Genomic DNA, 10,961 nt, shown 5'->3' with positions numbered 1-10,961 from the left:
TCCAAGCGACGCGTACGCGTGGATGATGCGTACGCGTGACATGCGCCACATGCGGAAATTGCAGAAAGCGCTGGGGCGATTTCTGGGCTCCTTTTGGCCTAGTTCCAAGCCCGAAAAACACAGAATAGAAGCTGTAGAGAGGGGGAATCATCAATTCAGTCACACACACTTCTCATTATTCATAATTTTAGATTTTAGATGTAGTTTCTAGAGAGAGATGTTCTCTCCTCTCTCTAGGTTTTAGGATTCTTAAGTTTAGCTATTTTCAATTTTAGATTTCTACTCTATTTCAATTTAGTTTCTCTTCTACTCTTATTTGTTCTAGCATTCTAGTTTATTTATTTCCCTTGTTGATTACTTTATGTTGCTATTTTAGTTTATAAACTCTTCATGTTAGATTTGATTTTCTATTTAATGTAATTTGAGGTATTTTATATTTATTGTTTCTTCTATTATTTGTGAGTCATCGATGTTTGTAATTGGTTGTTTGGATTTAATATTCCTTGCTAGTTTTCTATGTTTTTATGTTGTGCCTTCCAAGTATTTGATAGAATGCTTGGGAGGGTTTTAAGTTAGATTTTTATATTCTTGGCTTTGGTTGAGTAATTGGAGACTCTTGAGTTATCGAACTCCTTTGTTGATTGATAATTGAAATTAGCTAGTTGATTTGGATTCCTCTAAAGCTAGTCTTTCCTTAGGAGTTAACTAGGATTTGAGGAATCAAATTAATTCATCCACTTGACTTTCCTTCATAATTAGAGGTTAACTAAGTGGGAGCAATGAACAATTGATGTCACAATTGATAAGGATAGCTAAGATAAGACTTCTAGTTCTCATACCTTGCCAAGAGTTTTTCTAGTTATTAATTTAATTTCTTACCATTTTATTTTCTTGTTCCTTATTTCAAAAATCCAAAAAGATACTTTTCCAAAACCAATAATAAACTACACTTCCCTGCAATTTCTTGAGAGACGACCTGAGGTTTAAATACTTCGGTTTAATTTTATTGGGTTTGTTTTAGTGACAAACAAATTTTTGTATGAAAGAATTTTTGTTGGTTTAGAAACTATACTAGCAACGAAAATTTATTGTGAATTCTGAACCGACGAAAATCCATTCATCACGATGCAAGAAATGCATTATCAATTATAAGAATTGGAACAATTGCTGTTAGAACGGTCAATGTCACGACAACCTCGATCCTAAAGTCGAACAACAAAGGATTGACGTGATAGCTGTGACAGGAAGACCCCAGAGCAGGGTCATAAACAACATCAGGAGGATGATCGTCATTGTACTCCTTCACCTCAAAGGAATTGGAGAGAGTCTCTTCGACGTGAAGATGAACATTGTGATCCGGAAAAGAGGGCAAGCACTGACTCCCATTTAGCCTAGTTTAAAAAGAGGCAAACTCTGCAAAGGACCCAAGTCTTAAAAGACATAGAAATATTCGGAAACATATCATCATAAGACAAACTCTATTTACTCCACATGTCTTTTAAATTTGTTTACCAAAGCACTTTGATAAATTGACAGACTTGAAGTATGAGAAAAAGTCGAATCCTTAGGAACACATAGACACTTTTGAGGTCATGTGTTTATGTCTCATTACTGGCCTATTAGAAGGAGATTTCAGATGGTAAATAGAAAAATCATTAAATTACTTTGGAGTATATGCGAGATAAGTATGTCTTAAAAGTGGTGTCCACCAGACGAAAAGCCTAGCTCCATCACCTAATAAAGTTGGAACCTCGGAACAAACGTCTATACCAAAAACGTTAACACCACGAGTTGGCAAATTGTCAACATATACACTTTGGTGGCTTCGTTGACTGAAATCTACCAACAAGTGTCACAGAGAAAAATACTTTCCAAAGTAAGGCAAATCCGACCTAGAATTTTGGAAGTGGATCCTCTCCAGTGAAAAAAAAATTGGATGATGTCCAGTGTTTATTTTCACCTTTCATTATTCTCTTTCTCCTATTTATTTTTGGTCCCACTTATAGAATTAAAGATGAGAGATCACACTTTATTCTCTTAAGTGTTAAAAAAAATAGAGAGGATCCATTTCCTAGGATTTTTCTAAACAAGTCATAATATTGGGACTATCACACAAGTCCTATTGGAACAACCAATTTAAGATGAGAAACTTTCTGAGTTCCTTCATCATGTTAAGCCACTAAGATGACGAAATGATGTTGTATTAAGGCAAGTGTGGTCTGGATACTTGATCTCTCTCTTTTTCATTGTGTTCGAAGCTCGATATTTTATTTTTGGATTCAAGTTGAGGAAGAACTGTGTTTTGTACAGGTACTTGGTGAATATTGTTAGGGGTGGCAAATGGGCCTAAGCACAGGCGGACCGGCCTGCATAACCCGCCAAAAAAGGTGAGTCGGGCTAGAAATTGAGACAACCAAAGAGCAAAAGTCCGCCTAATCCGCACCGCTTAAACCGCGGATTTTGGCAGGGCGGGACGGGCTTTTTCGCCGGGTTTAGTTTTTTTTTTGTCAAGGAGGTATTTTTGTAATTTTTTGGCCAAACTCAACTTCCCCTAATCCAATTTACAAGAATATGAAGATGAAAATTGAGTGTTTTGGATTATATTTATGTTGCTTTGGAGACAATATTTATAATAATTATGTTTTGAATTATGCTTATTTTGCTTTGGAGACAATATTTATAATTATGTTTTGGATGAAAACTTGGTTTATACTTATGTTTATTAGATATTTATAATTACAACGACTTTAATATTTGTGAATATAAAAAATATAATCTTTTTATGCCTTTAAAAATTATAAATTTATTAATATGGTTGTGAAATTATATATAGACAGAATGGAGTAGAATTCTAGGACCGCCTCACTAGGCGGAGCGAAACAAACTCTCCCGCTTACCATCCCTAAATATAGCATCACAGAAATTAAGATATTTTCAACTCTTTTGATTTATAGTTCCCTTTTACAATATTTGTTACGTATCAAAATTTGCATTTTTTGCTGGAAAATTTTTTTTAGGTTGTTAATAACAATAAATAATCTCATTCATTTAATTCCATAATTTTTATGTTATAATTAAGAAACTGTTTTAAAATAAAAGTTATCTTTTGCAAAACCTTAAAGTTAAATGCTAAGCCCATGATTTCTGATTTGTATTTTAGTATAAATTCATTTCAGTATAAATTCATATTTATGCTAATAAATATGATTTTATTAAACCTATCTACCTATCTATTTAATATACTAAAATTAAATTTTACACCAAATTATTTGAAATGAGGTATCATTATTAAATATTAAAAAAAATACTTTCAATAATAAAATTTATAAATAATTGAATTCTTGAGTATTATCATTGATAAAAAAATAACTCTATTGAAAAATTTAGCTTTATTTAACTAGCAAAGGTGCAGTAGTCGTTAATGACTATAGTGATGTTAATTACTCTATGAAACACGGACACTTTGCTGAGTTGCCGTGTCTGCGTGTCGGACACATTTTGGACACGACACTCACCGACACTCATCCGACACACGTGTCTGTTGTGTCCAAACCGTGTCTCAATGAAAAATAAAAAATTCTTCTCTAGACACACTTGGACATACCTAAATACCATCACGTGTCAGCGTGTCCGATCTTATTCTTAATATATATCCTTAAGATAAATTTAGATATAGTATATATTATTATTTATTAAAACAAAAAATATTTTAAATACTTGATATAATTAAAATAAGACGTTAAAAATAATTTAAAAAAATTAATTTATATTTTAATATCAATAAAATATTAAAATATCATTACGGTTTATCTAAAAAATACTTTATATTTTATATGTATGCGTGTCCCTGTGTCATGTAAGATTTTAAAATTCGCGTGTCGGCGTGTCCCGTGTCGTGTCGTGTTCCGTGTCCGTGTTAGTGTCCGTACATCATAGTAATTACTCTTTAAAACACGATAAATATATTTTTTTTTATAAAACACCAAAAAAGAATTTTAAAACACCATATAATGAAGCTGATGCATGGAAGTATTAACCTAGAGAAAACCGTGGATTTAGATTTGAAACTTGTTGAAAATCGTATGGTTTAGATGGATTGTGGGCATCGATGCCCTAAAGCAGTTTTGGGAAGTATCGAAACCTCGAACCCACAATAGAAGTTGTATGTACACCGAATCTACGCCCAACAAACACACATTGTCTTTCTTCTCCTAACAATCACGAGTTATACAATGACTCAATGAGACAATATATTAATCAATACAACAATATAACAAATTCATACTAATAACCTAAAACCTTAAACGCTAATATATACAAGCATCCTTTTCAAACACCAGCTACCCTAATGGTAGAAGTTTGAAGCTCCCATCTTTAATAAGATAAGAGCTCTCATGATTTTGCCTTTTTCTTTTAATTCAAATTACAATCTAACATATAAAATAAACAGAAACAAATAAGCAGACGTAAGGGGTCAGCACCTAACCATTCCTTATAGCTCAAAAAAGACATGTTGATAATTTCCTCAACCCATTTTCCTCTGTTATGAAAAATTCTCTAGTTTCGTTCCAACCATATGTTCCAAATAATCGCACAGAAACACACCATCCATCTCTTGCACTCCTGTTTTGTATTTGAGCTCTCAGTCCAACTTTGGAAGTGCTCCTTTACTGCACCTGGACAAGCCCATTGCATTCCAACATATGACAACCAAGCACACCATACCTGCCAAGAAAAACTACAACCAAGAAATATGTGGTGGCCATATTCAATACCATTGTTACATAGAACACATAAAGTATCTTCTTGGTGAATGACTCCAAATCGACTCAGTCTCTCCTTCGTATTGACCCTGCCAATCAGGACAAACCAAACAAACAACTCTACTCTAGGTGGGACAAGGCCTTTCCAAATAGTCATAGCAAAATTGTAGCTAGATATATCCTCCGGGATCATTTCCACCTACAACACCTGCACAAATGAGTTAGTAGAGAAAATTCCTTGTTTATCATACTTCCATACAAGTCTATCCTCACTTCCAAGATCTAGTTTGACCAGCCTCAAAGTTCGGTGAAGCTGGTTCACTAAATCCAACTCCCATTGGAACAATTCTTTCCTCCACTGAAAATTCCATATCCAAGTTAGCCCATCCCAAAACCCACAATCCCCTATCATTGATCCTATTTGGTTCGAAACAGAGAAGAGCCTTGGAAATCGATCTTTCAAAAGACCTCCATGAATCTACACATCTTCCCAAAACCGAGTTCGTCTCCCGTCACCCACCTCCATAGACAACCCAGTAATCATCTTATGTCTGACTTCTTAATTCTTGAACTGTAGCTGACAGATATCCTTCCATGGACCTCCTTGGATAGGTAAGTCTTGGGAGGACATGAGCTGATTTGGATTCAGGTTGTTACACGAACAGACCACCTTCTTCCACAACGGACACTCCTCTTTAGAGAATCTCCACCACCATTTAAACAGAAGAGCTGAATTTTGAATCATAGCATCCCCAACCCCCAACCCACCTAGCTTTTTAGGAGTCTGAACCACTTCCCACTTAACCAAAGCCATACCACTCTTACCATCCTCTTTACTCCGTCAGGCTCAGATAATAAACCGGTAAGTTATTTAACACAGATTTGATAAGTACCAATTTACCGGCCTTATTGAGAATCTTGGCCTTCTAGAGACTAAGCTTCTCCTCCACTTTGTCCATTACTAGCTTCCACGTCTTAACCAACCTTGGGTTTGCTCCTAGCGAGATGCCCAGATACTTAACTGGTAGATTAGCTTGCTTACAGCCCAACACACTGCACATACGTCGTACCCACTGCTCATCACAGTTAACAAGAATCAAGCTAGATTTATCAAAGTTGATACTTAAACCTAACATCAACTGAAAACATCGAAGCAACCTCCTGTAGTTCTTGATTGTGTCTTCCTCAGGAAGGCAGAATAAAACAGTATCATCTACAAACTGTAGATGCGACAACTCAATATGATCTCTCCCAACCAACAACGGCAATATGCAACCGTTCCTCACAGCCTTTCCAATCATCCGATGTAGGACATCAACAATAAGTACAAAGAGAAATGTGGATAGAGGATCCCCTTGCCTCAGGCCCGTTTTCATCTTGAATGGCTTGGACGGCGAGCCATTTATCAACACTGACATAGAGCACGTACTGACACACTCCATCACCCATCCCCTCCATCTACGACCAAATCCCATCTTCTGTAATACAAGGTCTACAAAGCTCCACTTGACTCTGTCATATGCTTTCTAAAAATCTAGCTTTATTATTGCCGCTTCCTTCTTCCTCTGTTTGATCCACTGAACCGTTTCACATGCGATTAGGGCCCTATTCTGTGGGTTACCTGAAACTGCAGGTCAATCTCGGATGAGATCTTCTGAACTAGTCGGAGATGACGTGTCCGGCTGGTGGATGGTGGCCGGAGCTGTCCAGTCCGACTTGTTGGACTGGCTACGCTGCTGATCCCTTGTCATCGGCTGGTGGTGGTACCTGCAAGGGACTCCGATGCTTAAGTTAGCAAGGGTATTAAGCAGGTTTTTAGTAGAATCAGAGTATGAGTTATACCTGGGTGCTCCAATGTATTTATAGTAGCGTGGGCTTACCTTTCTGATAAGATAAGTTAGTTATCCTATCTTATCTTATCTTATCTTGAGTGAAGTCAGCTTATCTTCAAGGGAACCGCCTTTATCTCTGTAGGCTGGGATTGCCTTTGGATTCTGGGTCGTGTTCCTCTATTTGGGCCCTTCTATTGGGCTTTGCTGTCGATTTGGCCGAGTTCTTCGTAAAGAAGTCGGTCCGTTTGACCTGAACAGGTCGGTCGCTTTGCTACTGAACATCCCGGTTCGGACAGCTCGACCCTGGGTATGAACAGTGCCCCTGCTTGAGCTCGGTCTTCTTTTTGAGGTCGAGTTCTCGACTTCGATCCTTTTTTTAATGAAGCCGAACTCAAGCATTTTGTCGATTTCCTTGCAGCAGCTTTTTGAATGTAGAACGTTTTCCTCTAAAAGCGCGCCCTTTTATATTAGCGCTTTGTCCTGGGAAACGTGTGAGGATTTAATGCCCTAATTAATTAGCTTTAATTGCTCCGTTTTTCCTTTGGCTCTTTATTTTGATTTTTGAATAATCAGAGACGGTTTCTCTTCTTTGCTTTTTCGTAATTTCTTCATCATTTTCTTCGTTATTCTCGTTCTCTATTTTTCGTCTTCACTTCTTCTTTTCTTTCGTGGCGGCGTTGCCTGGCGATTATCGGGACGACTTACATCTTCTCCTTTGAAGCTTTTTCTTCTTCCAGGTGAGTTCCTTTCGCATTTTCTTTTCTCCTTCGCTGCTTTTGGCTTTTGGTAATTAAGTTGCGATTTTGCTTTGAGGGAAGTTTGGACCTTTCTGCTTTTACTTGTGCCTTTGGTTGTAGTCGCAATGCGTGTTCTGAGTCTTTTTTGCCTTTTCTATTGCTTTGATGTGTTTTAGGGCTTTCTGCATGTTATTTCTTGTTTGTGCTTTTTGATGATGACGCTTTTTGATTCTTGGAAAAAAAAAAGGGGCTGGTGTCTTTGATGATTTTGGTATGCTCGGTGTTGGTACTTGCCTTTTACTTGGTTTTGAAAAAAGTTTGCACCTTTCCTCTTGACCGTTTTTACTAAACTGTAGAGATAGCGCTTTCTTCTGATAAACCGTATGAGAGCGATCCTTTTTGCATTTTCGCTTTTTGTTTTTCTTTCTGAGGGGTACTGGGGTGCGAGTTGTGGATTTTTTCTGGAAACTTTGCCTGATTATTGCCTCCAAAGGATGCCCCATGATTTTGGTTTGAGTCTTGGGGTTTTCCTTTTCTGTGTGATCTTCTTGCATCGTTGTTGAGTTGTTTTTCCCTTGTCCGAGATGTTTTTAGTAATCCCCTCTTCTTTCTTTACTTTGTAGGATTTAGTTGGCCTCATGTCTTCTCGCAATAACATTGTAGAGATGTCTTCCAGAGTTCCCGAGGGGATGTCCGATTGGCTGGACTCCCTTGTTTTGTTGTGTGTTTCCATTGTGGATGCTGAATTTTGCACAGAGCTGAGGAAGCGCCATAGGATTTGTACTAACGGTTCCTGCGAGGGTGATTATGAGCTTGTTGCTCCTGATTCCGATGAGAGAGTCTATTTTCCGACTTCCGTCGAGGGGAAGCGTCCCTCTTTCTATGCTTATGAATACTTTTTCAGCCAATTGAACATTACTTTCCCTTTTACCGCTTTTAAAACTGATTTGTTGTGGTCTTGCAACATTGCCCCATCTCAGCTACATCCAAACTCTTGGGGTTTTATCAAAATATTTCAGATTCTTTGTCAGGAGTTGGATATAACACCTTCCGAGACTCTTTTCCTTTATCTTTTTGTCTCGGCCAAACCTGGGGGTTCCTCTAAAAAGAAAGCTTCCCGGGTTTCTTTTAGGTCGGCCCAGGGGCATAAAGTCTTTGCTATGTATGATGAGTCGTTTAAAGATTTTAAGAACTACTTCTTCCGAGTCCGTGCCATTGAGGGGGTTCGCCCCTTTTTCCTTGATGAAAATGACGAACCTGCTTTTCCTCTGGAGTGGCAAAAGAATGTAAGAGTGCCACGTTACACGTGGGAAATGCTTAGTGAGGTTGAGCGGGCCTTTGTGGTCGTTCTTGAAGATTTGTGGGGGAAGCCGCCTCACCTGGACACAAAGAGATTTTTGAGTGATCCATCGTTGGTTCGGGCTGCTTTGGGTATTATCTGATTTATTTTTATACTTTCTCCCGGGCTTTGTTTCTCCTGTGTTGTAACAATTCTTTTGTGTTTTTCAGAGATGTCGAAGAATAATGATTCTATGAGAGCCTATAAGAAGGCAAAGAAGGCGACCACAGCACTAAACCTCTCGGCCAGAGCGGCTGGAGAGGGATCTTCTCAGCCTCTGGTTAAACCTCCTATACCGAGTTCTCTTGGGCCGAGGAGAGCCATTCCTACCCCTCGGGTTCGTCAGGTTGATCCTCCACAATCTTCCGTTGCGGCTCCTGGTCCCCCTCCTAGTAAGAAGCAAAAGACAGCTGAACCTTTCAATCTTGACGCTCCTGACTTTGATGCAGTTGAGTTTGTAGATCAACAAGTCGGTCCTTATGGCGTTCTTCCTATGGACGACGCGTCGATTCTTTATCATTTTGATTACATCACTCGTAGTGGTATCAAGTTGGCGCATATGGGGGCGGCCCTATATCGGACTGCTTAAAGTCTTCCTCTTCATGCCACTAAAGCTTTTATGGAGGAGGCCAAACAGGAGTTTGATCGGATGAAGGATTTGAAAGGGGAGCTTGAAGTAAGGGTGGCCAGGTTGGAAAAAGATTTAGAAAATGAGAAGGCTATATCTACTTCCTTGGCTGGTTCTCTGAAACTGGCCGAGGACACGGCTATGCGGCACAAGGATAGTTATTTGACATCTTACCGGGAGGTGTTGCGCCTAAGAGAAGAATTGGAGAATGCCCGGGAGAATTACTCCGAACTTCAAGGTCACCTTGTTGGCAGTGTAACTGCTGCCTATGAAAACCTGAAGGCACAAGTTCGGGTTATTGCTCCCGAGGCTAATCTGAGTCTCTTCAGTTTGGAGAACGTTGTCAGGGATGGCAAGGTTGTCCCTGATGACGAGGATGAGGATGATGTCGATCCTCCCCCTGTAGCTTCTACCAAGGTGTCGACTCCTGCTGTCCCTGCCGAGGTTGGTCCTCCTGTTTCTGATCCCGACTGCCAGATTCTGAATCGGGATGACGGTACGGTAGATGCCGTTCCTCTCCAGACTCGGCCTCCGTCTCCTGATGCTACTAAAAAGTCTTCTGATTCTTAGCTTTTTATATTTATTCTGGACATGTGGTTGGCCCGGCCTGTGGGCTTTATTAAACTCTTTACGTTTTGCTGACACTTTCCTTTTGCTCGCCTTAGCAGCTTTTGTTTTTTATAAAAAACAAATGGTAGCATGCTTTAGTTTCTTTGTGGTAGGTTTTAGTTGCCTCCGGGGCTTTTCGACCTTGTGGATTTTATCTTTTGTGCTGGACTTAGTTTTTCTTTTTCCGTGAATGTTAGAGCCCTACAGCTTAACCACTTTTTTGGACTGCTTTTGCATTTTGAATTTTGAATCCTTTGTGGTTGTTGCTAGGTAGGTCTAACTTGATTTTTGGTTCGTTCTTTGCTTGATTTGTGACCTGATTCCTTCAAGTTGGTCTCTGAGTTGTTTTCGCAGTCCATTTCCAAGTTGTTTTTGCAATCTCTTTCCTGGATTTTTGTCAAATCTCTTTCTGGTACTACTTTGGTAACTGTTAGTAGTAGTAAGAGTCCGACTTGATTATATCGGTCTCCTTTAAGTTATTTGTAGTCCTCTTTCTTGGATCTTTGTCAGATCTCTTTCAGGGACTACTTTGATAACTCTTAGTGGTAGTAGGAGTCCGACTTGATTATATCGGTCTCCTTTAAGTTATTTGTAGTCCTCTTTCTTGGATCTTTGTCAGATCTCTTTCAGGGACTACTTTGATAACTTTTCAGTAGTAGGAGTCCGACTTGGTTATATCGGTCTCCTTTAAGTTATTTGTAGTCCTCTTTCTTGGATCTTTGTCAGATCTCTTTCAGGGACTACTTTGATAACTTTTCAGTAGTAGGAGTCCGACTTGGTTATATCAGTCTCCTTTAAGTTATTTGTAGTCCTCTTTCTTGGATCTTTGTCAGATCTCTTTCAGGGACTACTTTGATAACTTTTAGTTTGGACTGACTTTGTCATGTCGAGCCCTTCTGAGTTAAAGTAATCCTCTTTAATAGGGTTGGCCAGACCTCTTTCCAGGGTTTACTTATAACTTGGATTGACTTGGTCCGACTTGGCAATGTCGGCCAGTCTTTAAAGTTATTATTTTAGCGATCCGTAAGACCTCGTCAGGTTCTTTTTTAGATC

The sequence above is a fragment of the Arachis ipaensis genome, chromosome B10 (genome assembly GCF_000816755.2).
Source record: "Arachis ipaensis cultivar K30076 chromosome B10, Araip1.1, whole genome shotgun sequence".
Classification (NCBI taxonomy): Eukaryota; Viridiplantae; Streptophyta; class Magnoliopsida; order Fabales; family Fabaceae; genus Arachis; species Arachis ipaensis.
The sequence above is the reverse complement of the archived record's forward strand: the minus strand, read 5'-3'. Positions refer to the sequence as shown.